We start from the raw sequence: 21,458 nt of genomic DNA, 5'->3' as shown, positions 1-21,458 counted from the left end.
GGCGTACAGATGGGACACAAACAGCCTAGACAGATACCAAACTGTACTGGGCGATGAAGAAATTCACATTCCTAAACACTCCGTATCAATCCAACAAATTAGGCATAAACTTGGCCACACAAAAACTAAATCACCTATTTCACAAACTGGCATCAAAATCTAAACTAAAAACAACTAAATCAAAAAACTACCAAAAAACAAAAGCAAAAGAAAAGTGGTTTGATAGGGAGTGCAAAAACATCAGAAATGCACTACGAAAACTCTCAAATCAAAAACACAGACAAACACACAACACAAAACTAAACCTCAGCTACTGTGATACGGTAAAACTTTACAAACACACGCTGAAAAAGAAAAGAAACACATACATAAACAAACAACTTGCAGAAATTGAGGAGACACTAAATCAGAACTGTTTCTGGGAGAAGTGGAACAATTTAAACAAATCAAAACCAGAAGAATTGGCCATCCAAAATGGAACAATCTGGCAAACATACTTTGAAAATCACTATCAAAGGCTCCCAAATACAAATCAATCAGACTAAAACACCATTTATGAAAAACTCGAAATTTTTGAATTGGCTATCAAAGACAACCAAAACCCCTTAGACTCCCCTATCACTGAGCAGGAGCTACTAGACAAACTCCAGGCCCTCAGACCACGCAAAGCCTGTGGCCAAGATGGAGTCATAAATGAGATGCTGAGACACAGCAGCCCAAAGTTGCAACAAGCCCTGCTCAAACTCCTCAATCTTATCATGACAGCCGGATGTTTCCCCGAGGCCTGGGACCAAGGACTGATCACGCCCATCTATAAGAGTGGAGATAGACTCTATCCCAACAACTATCGGGGCATCTGTGTGAACAGTAACCTGGGGAAGGTATTCTGCAGTATCCTAAATACACGAATAGTGGCCTTCCTTACCGAACACAATGTCCTGAGTAAGAGTCAGATTGGCTTCTTACCAGATCACCGCACATCTGATCACATTTACACCCTACACACACTGATAGACAAACACGTCCACCAAAAACACAAAGGAAAAATTTTTGCCTGCTTTGTCGATTTCAAAAAAGCATTTGACTTGATTTGGCATGAAAGATTGTTTTATAAACTACTCCAAAGTGGCATAGGAGGCAATGTGTACGACATTATTAAATCAATGTATTCAGAGAGCAAATGTGCAGTGAAAATTGGAAACAAAAGGACCAAATTCTCCACCCAATGCCGTGGGGTGAGACAGGGCTGCAGCCTGAGCCCAACACTGTTCAATATCTATATCAACGAATTAGCAGGAATGTTGGAAAAGTCTGCAGCTCCTGGTCTCACACTACATGACACAGAAATCATGTTCCTGCTCTATGCAGATGACCTGGTCCTGCTGTCGCCCACAGAACAGAGGCTGCAGCAGAACCAGGCACTGCTAGAGCAGTACTGTCAGACCTGGGCACTGACAGTCAATCTGGACAAGACCAGAGTTATGGTTTTCCAGAAGAAAGCCAGACCTCAGGGAAACAGGAACAAATTCACACTCAACAGCAACACATTGGAGCATACATCCAGCTACACATATCTCGGTCTCACCATCAGCTCATCTGGGAGTTTTGACCTGGCAGTGAAGGCACTGAGGGAGAAGGCACTCAGGGCATTCTACGCAATAAGGAGGCTCTTCAACATCAACCCACCAACAAGAATCTGGCTCCAAATATTTAAAAGTGTAATCCAACCCATTGCCCTATACGGCAGTGAAGTGTGGGCCCCCCTCACAGTCCAGGAGTACACTCAATGGGACAAACACCCCACAGAAACTCTGCACATGGAGATCTGTAGAAACATCCTCCATGTGCAGAGAAAAACACCTAACAACGGATGCAGGGCCGAATTAGGCCAGTACCCACTATTGATAAACATACAAAAAAGATTATTAAAGTATTGGCTACACCTAAAAAACAGTGACCAAAATTCATACCACCACAAAGCCCTGCTGAGCCAAGAGCTGAGCCCAAAACAGAGCCCCCTGAGCCAGCTGGTCCCGAGGCTCACTGACACAAGCCACACTGACACTAACCAGCATCAGGACAGCACTGCTAGAGCACCACAACTCAGACTCAACCACATCACAGACCAAACAGCAATATCTCACACACTGGGACACACACACACAAACACAACATAAACTGCAATGCTACAGAACCCTAAACAGGCAATACACACAAGCCGAATATTTGACCAAGATAAGAAACAACAAAAAGAATCAGACCCTGAGGAAGTAAAGGCTCAGTGACCACAGCCTGGCAATAGAAACTGGGCGACACAGGCAGACCTGGCTGCCCAAAGAGGACGGGCTGTGCTCCCACTGCCAGCGGGGAGAAATAGAGGCAGAGATGCACTTCCTACTGCACTGTGACAGATACTCTGGGATTAGAGAAACATCCTTCTCTAAATTCAGAAATCTAGTCCCAGAGATCCCACACCTGCCAGATCACAACGGGTCCCAATCCTACTGGGAGAGGGAGGAGGGAACTCAGTTGAACTGGCAGCCCAGTATGTGATCTCCTGTCACAGCCTGAGGAACAGTGAGCCTGTCTCCCAATAATGCTCAATATGTTTACAGTATATGTAAATATTTTATGACATGTCTCTGTTGTAAATGTCTGTAATATGTCTGTAGATTTTATTTTATGTTTTGTTCTATGTTAATTGTATTATTTTATTTGCTTTGGCAACACTGATTGTACTCATCGGTCATGCTAATAAAGCACCTTGAATTGAATTGAATTGAATTGAACAGTATTTACGTGCCACTGCTCCCAAGTGGCTCTGGGTTAAGACTGCTCTTTCACTTACTTGCAACGCAAACGGAGAAAGCAATTTTTGACAGTCTCTCGAGAAACTGCGCTAGGTGTTTAGAGATAGACTTTGTCAGTTCCCCCTGGAATGATGGCCTCTCAAATAGTTTGTGATTCCTTTAGACGTTATACAGTACAATCAAAAGCGCAACAAAAGTGTTTTCCGTGGAGCAGGTTTCAGACCCGTAGACCAGTTTTATTTGTACAGCAGGACGCATTCCCAAACGCGAATCTCCTGTTTTAGAAATGCTTTGGGCGGCGTGAAATGAAAATAAGAAATCAATTCCAGATGCACATGGAAGCAATCAAGTGTTTCATCCGAACTGTTTCAAAGACTGCTCAAGAGCTTTCCTTTCACAAACGCGCAACGATTAATGATGGGGGTGCACCCTTCAATGCGCCTTACATCTCTAGGTAGTGATTGAGACGATTCGTAGCGTGTGCTCATTTCCATATATGCCCCGTGTTGCAGTGGTAGGATGACGTAAAATACTGCTTCGACACGTAACGGCATTATATTCAACTTCAGGAGCTGAGGGCTTTCGTAAGCGCGTAAATCAAAGGCAATTCCCGCGTCTAACACTAATGTAAAAGCTTTTCAAAGTGCAGTGTGGTGCAGCTTGTAAAATCCTTGTCCACATTTCTCGTTTGTTGATGTTTTATCTGTCTGCCAAAGTTGCATTTTGACTTGATCATTCGAACGTGAAGCTGCCCTTAAACCCTCTGAGGCGTATCTGTCTGCCGGCATGTATTTTGTCAAACATTTTTTTTGAACAGAGAGCGACTTTGAAAAGGTTTCCGCAGCCACCTCGCACTCCATGTTAGATTGTAGGAGGAATGCAATGCAGCGGCAGCAGAGCTTGCTGTAGTCGTAGCCGAGTGGTTAAGGCGATAGACTAAAAATCTGTTGGGGATTCCCCGCGCAGTTTTGAATCCTGCCGACTACGGCGTCTGCCGTACGTCACCGTATGCCTGCGCAGCAAAGGCAAAGTGCCGCTTCCCCTTTTTCTGGTACTATAAAAACGCTAAATCGCTTGGACCCTGTGCCATGGAAATCAATTCTTCAGATAACGACACGTTTTGTGTTCGCACGACCGGTGTTCTACTTATGCCTTTGAAAACCTAAAGAACCGACACGATAGGTTCTTGTAAAGCACGCCTGTAAAGAACTGTTAACATCAAAGGGTTTCAGTGTATTAACTGAGGAGAAGGCCTGATCGCTAATTGTTGACTTTTTATTTGGTGTGAGAAACACTCTCACTGCGCATGAAGTGCAACAAATGTAGCCGCAGAAATTGCATAACGCTTTCATTTATGCTATTGCAGACACCGACGTTGCCTAGATAGAAAACCGAAATAGCCATGGGTTTGCTTGCTGGTCTGAAGGATCTCTCTTCGAATCTCTATCATTTGTCAATGGAAGTAAAAGGCGCTGCAATCTGATACATGTTCAGATTCAAACCTGCAGCTGTTCTTCAAGTTTATTTTTTGACTAATTACAACTGAGTGTCACATGAGCAGTTACATAAACTTATCTGGCATATTTTAACACAAATGCCATTCTTAAATTAAAACTAACAGTACATTGTCAGGGACATTCAGTTATATACAAACAAGAGACAGACAAGAGAATATTTCTACCTTTCATGTGGACTACAGATGCAGCCATTCAAAGTGCGCGGCACTGACACGTACCGGAGGTAATTGGCTACGGCCTCGCGGATCGTGACGCGCGATGACGCAATATACTGCGGTACGTGATTGGTTGACCGACAGGGGCACTCGTGGTGCGTTGGTCGGTTGTAGAAAGATTTAAATGTCTTTACTGTGCCTGTTTTAGTATTGAATATTTATATGGAATTTTACCACTGAAGGGAAATCTTAGTAGCTGAGCATAAAAAGAATAGGAGCATACTGTAATGCGTGTGAAGGCCATGAACGATATTAATTTTGGAACATAAACATACAGTATATGGCTGGTCTCGGTACTTTAAAGAAAAAATACACACCAGTATTCCATTTCTCCCTAAACATTTTAAGCATCGAAGTCTTTAACTAACGTGATACCGGAGGCAACAAGCATACTTTTAGAATTTGATTAAAAGGGAATATACAGATGCAGCCATTCAAAACAAGCGGGGTATGCTGCGGTATAACATGGTGGGCGTGTCACAGTAAACCGCATCATAACGTATGCAAATTAGATTATGTTAATAGTATCCGGAATCACCTTGTAAAACCGCCAGGTGGAGCTAATAAAGGTTAACCTCTCCTGTACAGCATTTGAGCTGTCACCAGAAAACGTCAGTTTCGAATCACTGCTGAGGGACAATCTTTATTCAATTAAGAATTTAAGTTGTATACTCTTTAGACTTTTAAATTTAAACAGCGTATTACAGCATGTTAATCATTAAACATTAAAAAGGCAGTATCTTTTATAAAAGCAAAATTGTTCTTTTGGACAAAAGTACACAACCTACCACCTTTATTATAAATATTTTAATTATGCAGGAATATTTTATGCATCAAAGTCTTTACCGAAGATATTACTAATAGTATTAATAATGAATGACCTTGGACAAGCTGTAAGCTCAAAATATTACCCTGGTCCACATTCTTTGTAACCATCTTTGTAAACGAAAAGAGTTTATTTTTTCATTGACAAAAAGTAACACCACAGCATTTAGTTGATCCGATCACGCATTCGTTTCCAATCATACAAAGTAATTCTTGAGAATCTCCGATTCACCATGCCTTTCACATGCTCATAAACGATATTAATTTAGGAACATAAACATATTACTGTATGTAAACTGCACTGTATATTGCTGGTCTAGGTAGTTTAAAGAAAAAATACACACCAGTATTCCATTTCTCCCTAAACATTTTAAGCATCAAAGTCTTACATGTTGTTATTTGGGAAACGTTTGTACGTGCTCCTTCTGACCATATTAGGATTATATACTTTGTGAAAAGTGATAGTCTTTTAACCTTTTCTGTGAAAGTGGAATACTGGTGTGTATTTTTTCTTTAAACTACCAATACCAGCCATATACAGTCTGTAACGTAGGGATTTCTATATGTCTTTATTTAGTGGTTACATTAGTGACAAAGGCTAAACTTTTAGCTTTAGTAATGCGTACGCCGTATGGCATACATGTTTGTTTTGGGTTTTGCTTGTTCACATATCTTCCCTTTTTATAAAACGACATGGTTGAAAACTGTTCCAGAGCCACTGTTGTTTCATCAGTGAAAAGTACATCATGAAATGCCTCTCCCTGTTCAATCCACTGGAAAAAAGAAAAGGAGCATAAAGCATCTGATGGTCATAAACGATATTCATTTAGGAACAGCATCAGAGATATGTTTTTAACTGCACTGCATCGGAGAGAATACCATAGTGTGTTTTTTTTTTACTCCCTGGCAGAAACTGGCTTCCATAAGAATCAGTATGGCTCAGAGATTAAATAAAACTTCACTCGCACCAAACAAATGTATATTTCTAAATATCACAACATGATCGAATTTAAGTCATTTTAATAACAATGAATAGTCACCTATGCGTTACAATATAAACATTTATATTGACTTAAATTGCGTTTAAATCGCCTTTATTTAAAACCCATAAAAAAAGCTGATACTGTTTAGACTTTTAATTATTTAAAACTGTATTACAGCAGCACAATGCACAATGCAACGTAAATCGCTATCTTTGTCTTCTGTGTAATAATGTTCACCTCTCTGTCCAGCAAATTAACAATAGTAATAATAATGAACTTTATTGTATATGGCGCCTTTAAAGGTGGCTCCTCAAAGCGCTTTACAGGTTAAAAACAATAACAACAATACTGTTAGGCTGGGCAAATGATTTTTTTTTTTAAGAAATACAAAATGAGATATAATGATGTGTTCCGGTTTAGACATTAACGAAGAGCATAACACGTGGGCGGCGTAGCGGTCGGCTCTGGCTTTCCCATCTACTGTATACCGATACACTGCAAGTACAACCCCCCTCTCTGCGGGAGTGCTGGCTGTGACGAATTAAACCGGTTTCACAGGTATTTTCAAAGTAGAAGGGGGCGAGATTTCCAGCGAAAGACACCTCCCGCCCTCAAAAACCCAGTAAGTACAGTACTTACTAGTTAAGAAAGCTAGGCTCCTCAATGAAATCGCTTTAACATGCTAATACGTTGGTGTAACAGTCTGGGAGTGGCAAGCTTCTAATGTCTCCCAACTACGGCGAAAGGAACCCTTCTTTCATTGGAAGACAATGAACATATTCTAGCCCTAAATGAATTAATAGCAAACATGGTTTACATAAAAGACATTTTTCCAAGAAAGTTTAGCCTTTGTCACTAATGAAACCACTAAATAAAGACATAAATGTAGAAATCTTAAGATTTTTAAAATACATGACTTTGCTAAAATTTATTTTAAAATAAAAACAATTACAAATGCCAGCGGAGAGAGAGAACAGGGGAGGGATGTTGGTTTTGCATAAGGGGCGGGGAAATTAGGTCTATTTGGGAATGTGGAGTTACATGTTCTGGCTGTTTGTGAATTATCGTTGTTGAGTATGGAGTGTTGAGGTATTGATTTTGTGTAATGCTTTATGTTGAGAATTAAGGTGGATTTTGTTTATGATAAAGAGGATAAACTGGGATGGGAGGAGGGTTTGGTTTTGCATAAGGGGCGGGGTTATGATAATTGGAGGAATTTGAGAGAGTTTAATGGTTTGATATTGTAACGCAACGGGGGCTCAGGCGGGCGCCCTTGCCGCATCTGGTCGGCCCAAAGTATAGGTGGCTCGAACCCGGGACTTCCGCGTCTCTCTGCAGCGACCTAGCCCCGTGAGCTAAAGAGAGATCTCTCCACAGCCCAGTAGCTGTGGTCCTGCTATCACAGGGAAGGGCGGTGACGTCACCTGCTCTGGTACGCCGGCTCTTACACAGTACCTGTCGGCCGTAAGCGTTACAATATATTTGATTTTGTATTGTGGTTGTTATCTATGTTTTTGGTTGGTATTATGTTTATATGGTTGTTTTTGTTGGTTGGTCGTTATTATGGTTATTAATAATACGATCTATAGTTGAAATCTGAGCCTAAATAAAAAGAAAAAGCATTTTCAGAGAGAGTGTTTATGCAGAATAAGTGATTAGGTTTATGAGCGATCTAAATACTTATTCGTTTAAAACGCTATATAAAATAAAGTTTATTATTAATTTGCTGGACAGAGTGGTGAACATTATTATGCATAAGACAAAGATAACGATTTACGTTAAAAGACATTTAATTAAACACGGGTTTGTGATTTAAATAGGAATGGGGGTGACGGGAACTCTTAATCTAAATAAAAATAAAATAAATAAAACAGGTTTCGATAGTTAATAACCACTTTTTATGGACGAAACACGGGTGATTTTTCTTCCTCCTGATCAGTTTAGAAATCTGTGTATGCTGTAAGGTTTTTACTTCTTAATTAAACTTTTAAAATACACGATTCGAATAGAAAGAAATCCTCTTCCTGGTACAGTATGTATAGCAAACCAGTACGTCTTTTTCCTCCAATCAGAGGGGTGTCAGATGGTGTCAGCCAATCACCATTCTGAAGCCCTACCATAATCTCTGGTATAGGGAGAACCAAGAATTCTGTCCCATAGGTTATGTAGATAGATGATAGATAATTTTATTGATCCCGTGAGGGAAATAAAGTAAATCATTTTCATTTTAGGAAATTATTAAACGCTCGGTTAAAAGCAAAGGAGATTGTCTGTTATAGTGGACATAAAAACAAGAGTTTGCTGCGGCGTTATTGGAAACCCAAATTTAACAAAAAATCGCTGGCATTATATCCTAGAAGACACAGACCGGCACCAGACCGGGAGAATGCCCGCAACGTAAAAGAAAATGCCTGATGAACTAGGGATTGGACAGTTTTCAAGTGCTTGTACAATCGATGGAAATGTTCAAATAAAAGTGCAAAAGAAATAAACAAAATAATAATTTATTTCTTTATCATATTGGCTAGCTAATGTCCTCTCTTTGCTAGTTAGTGGCTGTGTTTCTGCGTTGATTAGCAACGGGTGACTGTTCTCAGGCGGAAGATGTAAACAGCTTAATTTTCGTGTTAAATAATTTTAAATTAAAATTCATTCTATACATCAATAGCATTTTTGGGTACCGTTTCATAACACTTTCATGCTTAAAATGTTTATGGAGAAATGGAAGACTGGTGTGTATTTTTTCTTTAAACTACCAAGACCAGCCATACACAGTACAGTTTACGTACATACAGTAATGTTTATGTTCCTAAATTAATATCGTTTATGACCTTCAGATGCGTTATGCTCCTCTTCTTTTTATGCTCAGCTACTAAAATTTCCCTTTAGTGGTAAAATTCCATATAAATATTCAATACTAAGCGGATTAAAATGTGCACAGTAAAGAGATTAAATGATTAAATCTTTTCACTACCAACCAATGCACCACGAGTGCACCTGTCAGTCATTTTGGCCAGCCAATCACTTACCGCGGTGCCCTGTGGTGGCTTGTGGGTAGTTTACTGTACCGCGGGTTTGTACCGTGCATTTTGAATGGCTGCATCTGTAATATGGAATCGCGTATCTAAAGAAATTAATAACGATATAATTATATTCATGTACCACAACACAAGAATAGTACACGCTGTACAATGTCTGTTGATACTGTTTCTGTAGGGCTTTTTCAACACTTTACATGCGACCTTGCCAGTGGCGCTGTGGGTTAGGTTCCTGACTTCATCACATGTTGTGTGTTTAAATCCAGCTGGAGCCATGACTTTTTTTTTAACAAACATTTCTTTGAAAAAATAAAACTTTTCCCTGGGTCAGAGATTAGATAAAACTTCAGTCGCACCAAACAAATTACAACACACTGAACACTGAACACGTTAACCCAAATATGTCTCACAATACTTTTATGGTACTTTACTTTTCTAAAATGTATTTAAAAATAAAAACGATTACAAACGCCAGCAGAGAGAGAGACACACACACACAGTTCTTCATTGTCAAAAAGTAATTGTTTTTTACTTTGTCAGCACCCAGACAAACGCAAACGCAAACGCGTTATTAATTAAATGCTTTTATTCATTCTTAATCTAACTCACTTGTCATCTGTTGTTGAAGCTCTGTGAGACTAGACTCACACATGGCTAGACTTGACTATTTAACCATGAGATTATGTTTATGTTTTGTGGCGTCTCCGGGGGAATAGATAAATGTAATAAGTACGAAAGTACTCACACCACAAACTCTTCTTTTATTTTCGTGAGGTTTCTTCCTTTTCTTTCGTTCGTCCGTCTTCCAAACCAGTCCGCAATCCGTTTTCTCTGTCCTTGTTCAGTCTGTATTCCAAAAGTTCGTAAAATCCAACAAATCCGCGTCGAGTCCAAATCACAAGCCGTATACCGTTATCCTTTATTTATTCCGAAAATCCGTTGTCCTTAAATCTTTATTCACTCCAACCAAACTCCCCTATCTTCTCCAACACGCATTCACCTACTGGCTTCCGCGCCGGTTCACTGTTTCCGGGGCATATATATTTTGTTTCCTGATGAGACCCACCTGTGTCTCGTTTTCTTTCAGCCTGAGCCCTTTCCATCTGCGGGTCAGCTGGTTTCTCTTAGTGGCCATCTTGGTCAGGTCTAAGTCAAGTACAGTGAGCAGATCGTTCCCAAAATACCTGTCCTGGATGACCCTCCCTCTGGTCCTCTTACATACCCTCCCCCTGAGATCAGCCCCGTCCTCGGGCTGTCTGGAAAAGAAACAATGCATTCGGGAGAGGGCATCGACATTACCTTGTTTTCTTCCTGGTCTATAAACGGTTTGGAACTGAAACCTCTGGAGACTAAGGCCCCATCGCGTAATCCGATCATTTTTGTCCATGTTCCTTAACAACCAGGTTAGTGGCGCATGGTCAGTATACAAGATGAATCGTCTTCCCAATAAATAATATTTTAAATAATCCAGGGCCCATTTGATCGCAAGACACTCCTTTTCGATTGTGGAATAATGTTTCTCCGCAGGGCTTAATTTACGGCTAATATACAAAATGGGGTGCTCTGATCCTTCAATTTCCTGCGACAGTATGGCTCCAATCCCAGTGTCCGATGCATCAGTTTGTACCATGAATGTTTTGTTAAAATTAGGTACCTGTAAGACCGGCTGCGATGACAAAGTCTTTTTTAGTTCTTGAAAGGCCCTCTCTTCCCTTTCTGTCCATTTTATTTTTTTCAGGGCAACTCGTCTTTGTGCAATGGGGCGGCAATGGCGGCAAATCCTGAAATGAATCGACGATAGTAGCTTGCTAATCCCAAAAATGTTCTTATTTGCTTTTTTGTAGAAGGTCTAGGCCAGTTTCTAATTAACTGTACCTTCTGTTCTTGTGGCATGATCATTCCCCTCCCAATCGTATAACCGAGATAATTGGCTTCCTGGGTCCCTAGACAACATTTTTTTGGATTAGCAGTTAATCCTGCTTTCCGCAAAGCTCCGGTTACTGCTCCCAAGTGTAGTAGGTGTTGTTCCCAAGTCATGCTATGAATTACGACGTCATCTAGGTAGGCAGCCGCAAAATCTCGATGAGGTCTGAGTATGCGGTCCATTAATCGCTGAAACGTAGCAGGAGTGCCGTGTAAACCAAACGGAAGGACCCAATGCTGGTATAGCCCCTCCGGGGTGGCAAACGCGGTTTTGGCTTTAGCTTCTTCGGCTAGGGGTACTTGCCAATATCCCTTCGTAAGGTCTAGCGTACTGATATATCGGGCGTTACCTAATCGCTCGATTAGCTCATCTATACGAGGCATAGGGTATGCGTCAAACAACGAGATCTCATTTAATCTTTTGAAGTTATTACAGAACCTAATAGTTCCGTCTGGCTTGGGTATCAGTACTATGGGACTAGCCCACTCGCTATGGGATTCTTCTATTATCCCCATTCTTAACATTTTTTCTACTTCTTCCTTAATTAGTTTCCTTTTTGCTTCAGGTACTCGATAGGGGGCCAACCTTACCCTTTTTCCTGGTTCCGTGATAATCTTATGTTGAATGAGGTGGGTTCAACCAGGACTTTGGGAAAAAACATCCTTGTTTAGCGACAGGAACTCTTGTAATTCTTGCTTCTGTGCCGGAGCCAGGTCCCCCACGGCGATGGCACCCGTTTCTTCTTCCAAAGGATCAGGGGAGAAGTGGGTGAGCAAAACTTCTGCACCATGCCATCTCTTTAGTAAATTCACATGGTAGATTTGATGCTGTCTTCGTTTGTCAGGTTGCTTAACTTTATAAGTGACTGGACCCAATTTTTCCACCACCTCATAAGGCCCCTGCCAGGAGGCCAGGAATTTACATTCCGGGGTCGGGACCAATAGCAATACTTTGTCCCCTGGCTGAAATTCTCGCACTATAGCTCCCCTATCATAAATTTGCTGTTGCTGCGCCTGGGCCTTCTCCAGATTTTCCCTCACAATGGGAACAACAATGTTTATTCTTTCCCTCATTTGTTCCACATGTTCAATGACAGTCTGTAATGGTGAAGGCTGATGCTCCCAGGACTCTTTGACCAGGTCTAATAATCCCCGTGGTCTCCGAGCGTATAATAACTCAAAAGGAGAGAAGCCAGTCGAGGCTTGCGGTACTTCTCGGATAGCAAACATTAGATAAGGGAGCAATTGATCCCAATTTTTGCCATCCTTTTGCATGGCCTTCCTCAGCATGCTTTTCAGGGTTTTATTGAAGCGCTCCACTAGACCGTCTGTTTGCGGGTGATAAACAGAGGTTCTGATTTGATGAATACCCAAAAGCTTACTTAGGCCTTGCATGACCTTTGACATAAAAGGAGTCCCTTGATCGGTTAAGATCTCCTTAGGGATTCCCACTCTAGAGAAAACGTGCACTAGCTCTCTAGCTATGTTTTTGGCCGTAGCTGCCCTCAGAGGAATGGCTTCGGGGTACCTCGTGGCATAGTCCACTATCACCAGTATATACTGATGTCCCTTTGTAGTTTTAATCAGGGGTCCCACTAAGTCCATACCAATCCGCTCAAAAGGAGTATCTATTATTGGGAGGGGAATCAGAGGGTTTTTATAATAAGGTTGTGGGGCAGTTTCCTGACAGGTTGGGCATTCCTGACAATATCTTTCGATGGCCTTGTATATTCCGGGCCAGAAAAATCAAGAAAGTAGCCTTTCAGCCGTTTTCTTCACGCCCAGGTGTCCTCCCAAGAGGTGGCTATGGGCCAAGCTGAGGAGTTTCGACTGGTAGGCTCGGGGAATGAGAAGTTGCTCCACTTCTTCTTGTCCTCTCTTCTGGACCTGATAGAGGAGATTGTTTTTTACCATAAAGTAGGGGTAATTCAGGGGACTATTATTATTACATAACTCCCCCTCAATTTTTCTCACATGTCCCCATGCATGTCTTAAATTCCCATCTTCCAGCTGGGCCGTTCCGAACCTACCTCGATGTTCGGGTGGCTCCCAGTCTGGTAAATCCATATTTAAGAACTCATCTCCAAGTTCCAAGCCTTCTCCTGGCTGGTTCGCCTCTCCAGGGGAGTCTGTGTTATCATCTGAATCTCCTGGACAGGGGATTGGTTCTTGCCTAGCCAACTGGACAGTATTCAAAATTTGAAGAAAGTGGGGACAGTCATGACCCAACACCACAGGGTAAGGCAATTGTTCAACTACCCCTACAGTTGAAGTATACATTCCCATTTCTGTAGTAATGGAAACTTTCACAGGTGGATACACCTTAGTTTCCCCATGAATGCACGTAATAGGTATCCCCACCGCTTGCCTGACCTTGGTTCCTTCAGGTAGGGCTGAAGAGGTCACCAGGGTCACCATACATCCAGAGTCTAACAGGGCCTCGACAGGCTTTTCCCCTATCTTAATTTTAGCGATGTGGGGCGCCTCACAGGACGGAACGCTCGCCGTGAGGTAGTTGCATTTGGCTTCCTCTCTGGTGTCCACTTGCATAGGTTCACCCCAGTTGGGACACTTACTGGCCAAATGTCCCTCTTTATGGCACTTAAAACACCTACGGGACTCTTTCCATGGTTGGGGCCTTTGAACCAATCTTTTCTGAAAAGATGTTTTAAATTGAGGAGGATCTCGATGGTCCCGGTACTTCAGTGACCTCATTCCATTCCCTGAACTCTCAGGTTTCCTCCTCTCCTCTTCCTTAATCAAGGCTTCTGTGGCATGCTGTCGCTCCACTAAATCAACAGCCTGGTCTAAGGTCTGGGGATCCCCATCACTCACTTTTCTTTTCAAGTGAACAGGCAGACTCCTCACAAAGTGGTCCAATACTACTCTTTCTACCACTTGCCCCGAGTTTAGTTTTTCTGGCTGAAGCCATTTCTTCGCCAGATGAATCAGGTCAAACATCTGAGATCTGGCGGGCTTGTCCATTTGATACTTTCAGTTATGGAACCGGACTGCTCTTATCTCCATGGTTACCCCTAATCTCGCCAAAATCTCCTTTTTTAGAGTTTCATAGTTCTCCGCATCCTCTTCTTTTAAATCGTAATAAGCCTTCTGGGCTTCCCCAATTAAATAAGACGCTACTCTCCCTGCCCATTGCTCTCTGGGCCATGCATTCCTGGCAGCTGTTCTCTCAAAGGTGGTTAAATATGCTTCTACATCATTGAGCTCCGACATCTTTTGAAGCCCAATTTCTTCCATCTTACGGGGTTCTCCCCCTGTTACCGAGGACCGTCTAATTTCTTCTCCTAATCTTTGCAATTCCTCTCTCACCAAATTCTGCTCTTCTATAATTCGTTGATTCGTCTCCGTTTGAATCTTATTAGCCTCCTGCTGTGCCTGTATGGCTTCTTGTTGTGTCTTTAAAGCGTGGAACTGAGTTAGGGTGGCTTGGGACAATTGTTGTATTAATTGTTCCATTGTTCTTAGCAAGAGTTCTTACCCAAACCGAGAGAAGAAGAGGAAAAAAAAATAAGTCAACTTTTTATTTCCACAAGTCTTAGTCACGATCAGCGGTTGCCCGCATCCTCCAACATTTTGTGGCGTCTCCGGGGGAATAGATAAATGTAATATGTATGAAAGTACTCACACCACAAACTCTACTTTTATTTTCATGAGGTTTCTTCCTTTTCTTTCGTTCGTCCGTCTTCCAAACCAGTCCGCAATCCGTTTTCTCTGTCCTTGTTCAGTCCGTGTTCCAAAAGTTCGTAAAATCCAACAAATCCGCGTCGAGTCCAAATCACAAGCCGTATACCGTTATCCTTTATTTATTCCGAAAATCCGTTGTCCTTAAATCTTTATTCACTCCAACCAAACTCCCCTATCTTCTCCAACACGCATTCACCTACTGGCTTCCGCGCCGGTTCACTGTTTCCGGGGCATATATATTTTGTTTCCTGATGAGACCCACCTGTGTCTCGTTGTCTTTCAGCCTGAGCCCTTTCCACCTGCAGGTCAGCTGGTTTCTCTTAGCGGCCATCTTGGTCAGGTCTTAGTCAAGTACAGTGAGCAGATCGTTCCTAAAATACCTGTCCTGGATGACCCTCCCTCTGGTCCTCTTACAGTTTATTAATCTTCCTTGTTATGCACTGAGAATGATAAGCACCCCAAACACGAGGGCAACGTAGCGGTCGGCTACGGCATAAACATAATCTCATGGTTAAATAGTCAAGTCTAGCCATGTGTGAGTCTAGTCTCACAGAGCTTCAACAGCAGATGACAACTTGTGAGTTCGATTAAGAATGAATAAAAGCATTTAATTAATAACGCGTTTGTGTTTGTCTGGGTGCTGACAAAGTAAAAAACAATTACTTTTTGACAATGAAGAACTGTGTGTGTGTCTCTCTCTCTGCTGGCGTTTGTAATTGTTTTTATTTTTAAATACATTTTAGCAAAGTAATGTACCATAAAAGTATTGTGAGACATATTTGGGTTAACATGTTCAGTGTTCAGTGTGTGGTAATTTGTTTGGTGCGAGTGAAGTTTTATTTAATCTCTGACCCAGGGAAAAGTGTGGTGTGGACGGTTGAGGTGAGAATGCAGGCTCGCGCTGTTTCTGTTATTCTTTTTGTCTTCTTCTGGCTTGGTCGGATAGTTTTTGTTTTTGTTTTATCCATAAAGTTTGATAATCGGCCAGTGAAAGCTCTGTTGTCCTTCACATGAATGCCTGAAACATTGTGCCGAACCCAAGATTTTACAGTATTTTTTCTTTAAAATACCAATAACAGCAACATACAGTTTACATAATATGTTGATGTTCCAAAATTAATATCGTTTATGACCTTTATGACCTTCATTATGCTCTTCGTTAAAGCCGGAACACATCATTATATCTCATTTTGTATTTCTTTTTAAAAAAAAATAAAAATCGTTTGCCCAGCCTAACAGTATTGTTGTTATTGTTTTTATCCTGTAAAGCGCTTTGAGGAGCCGCCTTAAAGGCGCCATATACAATAAAGTTCATTATTATTACTATTGTTAATTTGCTGGACAGAGAGGTGAGCATTATTACGCAGAAGACAAAGATAGCGATTTACGTTGCATTGTGCATTGTGCTGCTGTAATACAGTTTTAAATAATTAAAAGTCTAAACAGTATCAGCTTTATTTATGGGTTGTAATTTAAAAAAAGTCAACAACCGCACTCAAAATGCAATTTAGAGCTTTCTGGCAAGAGGAGACACCCAAATTAATAATGTAACATGCCACTGTTTGTGCATGAATAAGGTTATACTGCTTTTTCCTTAGATATGCGATTCCATGGGTTTTTTTTTTTAATCCCCGGCGGAACCGGGCATCCATAAGAATCAAGTAATAGGTTTATTCCATGCTGAAAAAAAAGAATAAAGAAAACACATTCCATAAGAATCAGCGCTTTTATATAGCGCCTTTAAAGGTGGCTTCTCAAAACGCTTTACAGGATAAAAACAACAATAACAACAACAACAATATTGTATTTCATTGCACTTTGACAGATCGTCCTTAAATCAATTGTTGATTTAGTTTGACAGTAACCCTGACACTAACCCTATTTTATTTTTTCAAAGAAATGTTTGTTAAAAAAAAGGAAGTCATGGCTCCAGCTGGATTTGAACACCCAACTTCTGATGTGGGAGTCAGGAAGCTAACCCACAGCGCCACCAGCAAGGTCACATGAGTATTGAAAAAGCCCTACAGAAACATTATCAACAGACATCATCCAGCGTGTACTATTCTTGTGTTGCGGTACATGAATTTAATTATATCGTAATTAATTTCTTTAGATACGCGATTCCATATTATATTCCCTTTTAATCAAATTCTAAAAGTATGCTTGTTGCCTCCGGTATCACGTTAGTTAAAGACTTCGATGCTTAAAATGTTTAGGGAGAAATGGAATACTGGTGTGTATTTTTTCTTTAAAGTACCGAGACCAGCCATATACTGTATGTTTATGTTCCAAAATTAATATTGTTTATGGCCTTCACACGCGTTACAGTATGCTCCTATTCTTTTTATGCTCAGCTACTAAGATTTCCCTTCAGTGGTAAAATTCCATATAAATATTCAATACTTAAACGGGCACAGTAAAGACATTAAATATACATATACATACTGTATACAGTACAGTTTGCATACAGTAATATGTTTATGTTCCTAAATCAATCTCTTTTATGAGCATGTGAAAGGCATAGTGAATCGGAGATTCTCAAAAATTACTGTACTTTGCATGATTGGAAACAAATGCGTGATTGCGAAATGCTGTGGTGTTACTTTTACAAAGACGGTCAATGAAAAAAAGAATGTGGACCAGGGCAATACTTTGAGTTTTCAGCTTGTCCAAGGTCATTCATTATTAATACTATTAGTAATATCTTCATTAAAGACTTTAATGGCGACAGCTCAAACATGAGAGGTTGAGCTTTATTATCTCCACCTTGCGGAAATTCCTGATACTATTATTTTACTTGCGGTACCACGTGGTATTATGAGGTACTATATGAGATTTTACGGTAACTCGCGGTAGGCTGCGTCCAGAGCACCACAAAATAATGCGGTATTGCCTGCTTGTTTTGAATGGCTGCATCTGTACGTGTTGATTTACTGATCGGAATAATTGAAAAGTTCGGGTTCATAGCTGATGCAGTGCGTGCTAATTAGAACGACAGCAACGCTGAGCTCTCAGCACCGTACTGAGCTCAGGTGTTTTTCTAAAGCTGTCAGGTGCAGTTTATTTACATGAAGGAAATCTCTTACTGGATACGATTACAATACAGTAAGTAGAACAGGCTACGTAGTGAGTAGCCCGATGCGTTTAAAAGCAACAGGAGCCAGGCAGGAGTCAAACCTACAATCTCCTAATCCATAGTCAAACGCATTATCCATTGCGCCACTGGCTCTGGTGTTACACTCCTGGACTGTAACACAGTGAGCTCAGCACTGCTACTAGCACAATATTACCCCCGGTCCATTTTTTTCCAAAAGTGAGAAACACCTGTTTTCTACATTTTGTCTGTTTTAAAACCATATATCTTTAAACCAAGCCAAGAGTTTGTCCTTTGCACTGATATTCTTATTCATTTTGATTTCAAAGAAAAAAAAATTCTTCCAAAGCATCATAAAATTGCCAGACTCTACTTCTCTCTTGTAGTAGTACAGCAGACCTTTCCGGTCAAGCAGATCACAGAGTCCGAAATAAGCTTCCTCCATCAAACAAAGTACCTGAACTTGACTCTGTCATCATAAAAGCTAGAAACGCTCACCAGATTATGTTTTAAGAAGGAACTGCGGCTTGGGTTCCACCGAGACCTAAACTCGGATTTGAGGATTCAGAGTCCAGAGTGCGGACCGATGGTGCACAGAGGGTCCACCTACATTCCTCAGTGATCTTCTGCGTGTTCAAACCGCCAGCGTGTGACTACCCTGTCCCCGTGACCTCATTGCTCTGCTCTCGCCTCTTTGCAGCCGAGCCCGACTCACGGTAAAGTGAAAAAAAATGTTCTCAACGTGTGATTTACTCTGGAGCGAGGATAGATGTTACCTTTAGGTTCAATTTTTTATCCTCTTTAAAAGATCAAGGACTGGGGTGAGCTCGATTTACCACCCTTTCAGTTAAGAACCCGATGTGCGGACCGATTAAGCTGCATGGACTCAATCGTTTAACTCTTCTCCATTTGCAAGGCTAAGGTTAATGAAAAAACATTGCTGACTTTGTTTGCCAGCCACGAGTGCTGATTAGCAAGGTTTGTATTTCATCTTTTGCAAGTTGCATCCATTTTAAGAAAAACAAGTCGCTTAAGACAGGAAATGAATACTTGCATTTAATTAAGGCTAGCCGTAGGCGATTGTCCATAATGACCAGTTCTGCTCGAGAAGACAGAAAAAAACAGCCACTGCTGGGATTTGGACCCAGGAGCTCCTATTTGCTAAACAGGTGTTTTAACCAACTAAGCCACACTACGCCCTGTGCTCCCCCTTTTTATAGCCACTGCCTTGGGACATCCTTGTTGTGAAAGGCACTATATAGAAATACATTGAATTGAATTGAATTGATAGTGTAAAATGTCGTGTCTGTTGTTTGTTAAATAAGACTGTCTTTATTGATTATTATGCCTCAGATGAAGATCAGATCACATTTTAGGAGCCATTCATGTCGAAATCCAGATCATTCCAAAGGGTTCACAAACGTTTTCTCGCAAGTGTGCAACATTCACTCCACAAAGTAAAGGGGTCATGAAAGCCGACAGATTTTTCAAAGATTTCAGTACTGATGTCACTCCATGTAACTTTAATAACAGTGCGATGATCGAGGAACAGAGTGGGATCGCGGTGGTTTATCAGACCGGTTGGGGCTAGGGGTACACGTCAGGATGGCTGAGTGGTCTGAGGTGCTGTGTTTAGGTAGCAGTCTCCCCGTCAAACGTGGGTGCAAATCCCACTCCTGACAACGGGCTAGTTGGTCTTCCTTTTTCTGAGCTTTTTTGAAACAAATCAACACTAATCAAACACACAGGAATGTTTTCGAAAAGCATTGAGGAGTGGACAGGATGCCCCTTTGGAATAGGGCTCAGAAAATGACGGAGAAGGGAAATTACGTAAGATCCCACACTTTGGAATCTGATTGGACAAAAGGTACGTCGTCTCCCCGTCATGGAATCAAACACCGTTCTCTCACATGACAGGCAGGAATACTCATCACTATACTAACAAGGAGCACTGGCGTGCCGCTCGGAGGTATTTCCTCTTACGGCCACTACTGTTTTCGGGTTTCGGCTTTTATTTGCATTCCTTCCAGAGGAGCGCGTAAAAATGAGTTTTCATCTGCGCCATTCTCACTCCTCCTCTGCTATCGCCACTGCTCGCCCTCGTGCGCTTGGAAGACCTATGGAGTCGGTTCTTTCAGCTTTATTAATTGGGTTTTCAAAAGCTAGGAGTAGGGCACAAGACATGCAAACGCATAGAGAGTCATTATCTGCTCCCAGGTGCGAAATGTCATTGGTGGACACAGAATAATATATGCCTAAGGTAGCAGGTCCAAGTGATTTAGTGTTTTAAAAGTAGCAGGAAAAGCAAAACAGGTGCTTTTCCTTTGTTGCGCAGGCACACGACGACACCATAGTCAGCAAGACCTGAAGCTTTGTGGGGAGACCCCAACAGCCTTCTAGCTTGTCACCCTAGCCACTCAGCCACACCTGCAGAGTATACCACAGCTGCCGCCACTGCATTCTTGATACAGTCTAACATAGAGTGCTGGGCGGCGGCGGAAACCTTTTTCAAAGTCGCTTTCTGTTTAACAACAACAACAAAAAAAACTTTGACAAACGTGCCTCGCAGGACTTAATGGTGGCTTCAAGTTGGAATGATAAAGTCTCCCCGTCCGGTCAGGAAAAGGGAACTTTGTTAGACAAAATGAAGGACGTAATAATAACGGAGAATTGTGTGCGCAGTACTGCAGTTGGAATAGCCTTTTATTAGTGTTAGATGCTGGAATTGCCTTTTTTTTACGCTCTTACGAATGCGATGTCAACGAAAACAGAACAAAGCACAAAAAACCCTCAAGTCCTACAGTTGAATAGAATGCCATTACGTGTCCAAGCAGTATTTGACTTCATCCTACCACTGCAACATGGGGCATATATGGAAACGAACACACGCAACGAATTGTCTCTAATCAGTCCCTACAGTTGTAAGGCGCCTTGAAGCGTGCACCCCCATCATTAATCTTTGCGCATCTGTGCAAGGTAAACTCTTGAGCAGTCTTTGAAATGGCTCAAAGGAAACACGTGATTGATTCCATGTGCATCTGGGGTTAATTTCTTATTTACATTTAATTCAAGGGAAAGGCTTGGGTCAGTTTCAGACGGCCTCCAACAGCGAGATTCAAGCGCCCCACCTTCAGAGCAGTCTGTACAGCGAGAACGCCAATGGCTCCTCTGTTCTGGGTTGCGGTTGTGACCCCATAACCTGAAGTGTTGGTGGCAGACAAATGGAGACTAACAGGTGATGTCCTAGGACATGACTACATCGTGACGCTCAGTGGGGATGGGGTCCTCCGCTTGGAAAAGAGTGCGAGGCCCCTTTAGAAAAAGACTTTATTAACAGGCATTCCACCT

The 21,458-nt window shown here is 41.6% G+C and overlaps 1 non-coding gene across 1 annotated transcript; it reads left to right on the top strand.

Moving 5' to 3' along the window:
- The first annotated feature begins 3,715 nt into the window (after positions 1–3,715).
- On the top strand, positions 3,716–3,797 carry trnaf-aaa (transfer RNA phenylalanine (anticodon AAA)). The gene has a single exon. It is a non-coding gene; the product is annotated as a tRNA-Phe (tRNA).
- Positions 3,798–21,458: the final 17,661 nt, after the last annotated feature.

Source organism: Atractosteus spatula, unplaced genomic scaffold, assembly GCF_055471065.1.
Source record: "Atractosteus spatula isolate fAtrSpa1 unplaced genomic scaffold, fAtrSpa1.hap1 Scaffold_9, whole genome shotgun sequence".
NCBI classification, from domain to species: domain Eukaryota; kingdom Metazoa; phylum Chordata; class Actinopteri; order Semionotiformes; family Lepisosteidae; genus Atractosteus; species Atractosteus spatula.
This window is presented reverse-complemented; position numbering and strand designations above follow the sequence as displayed.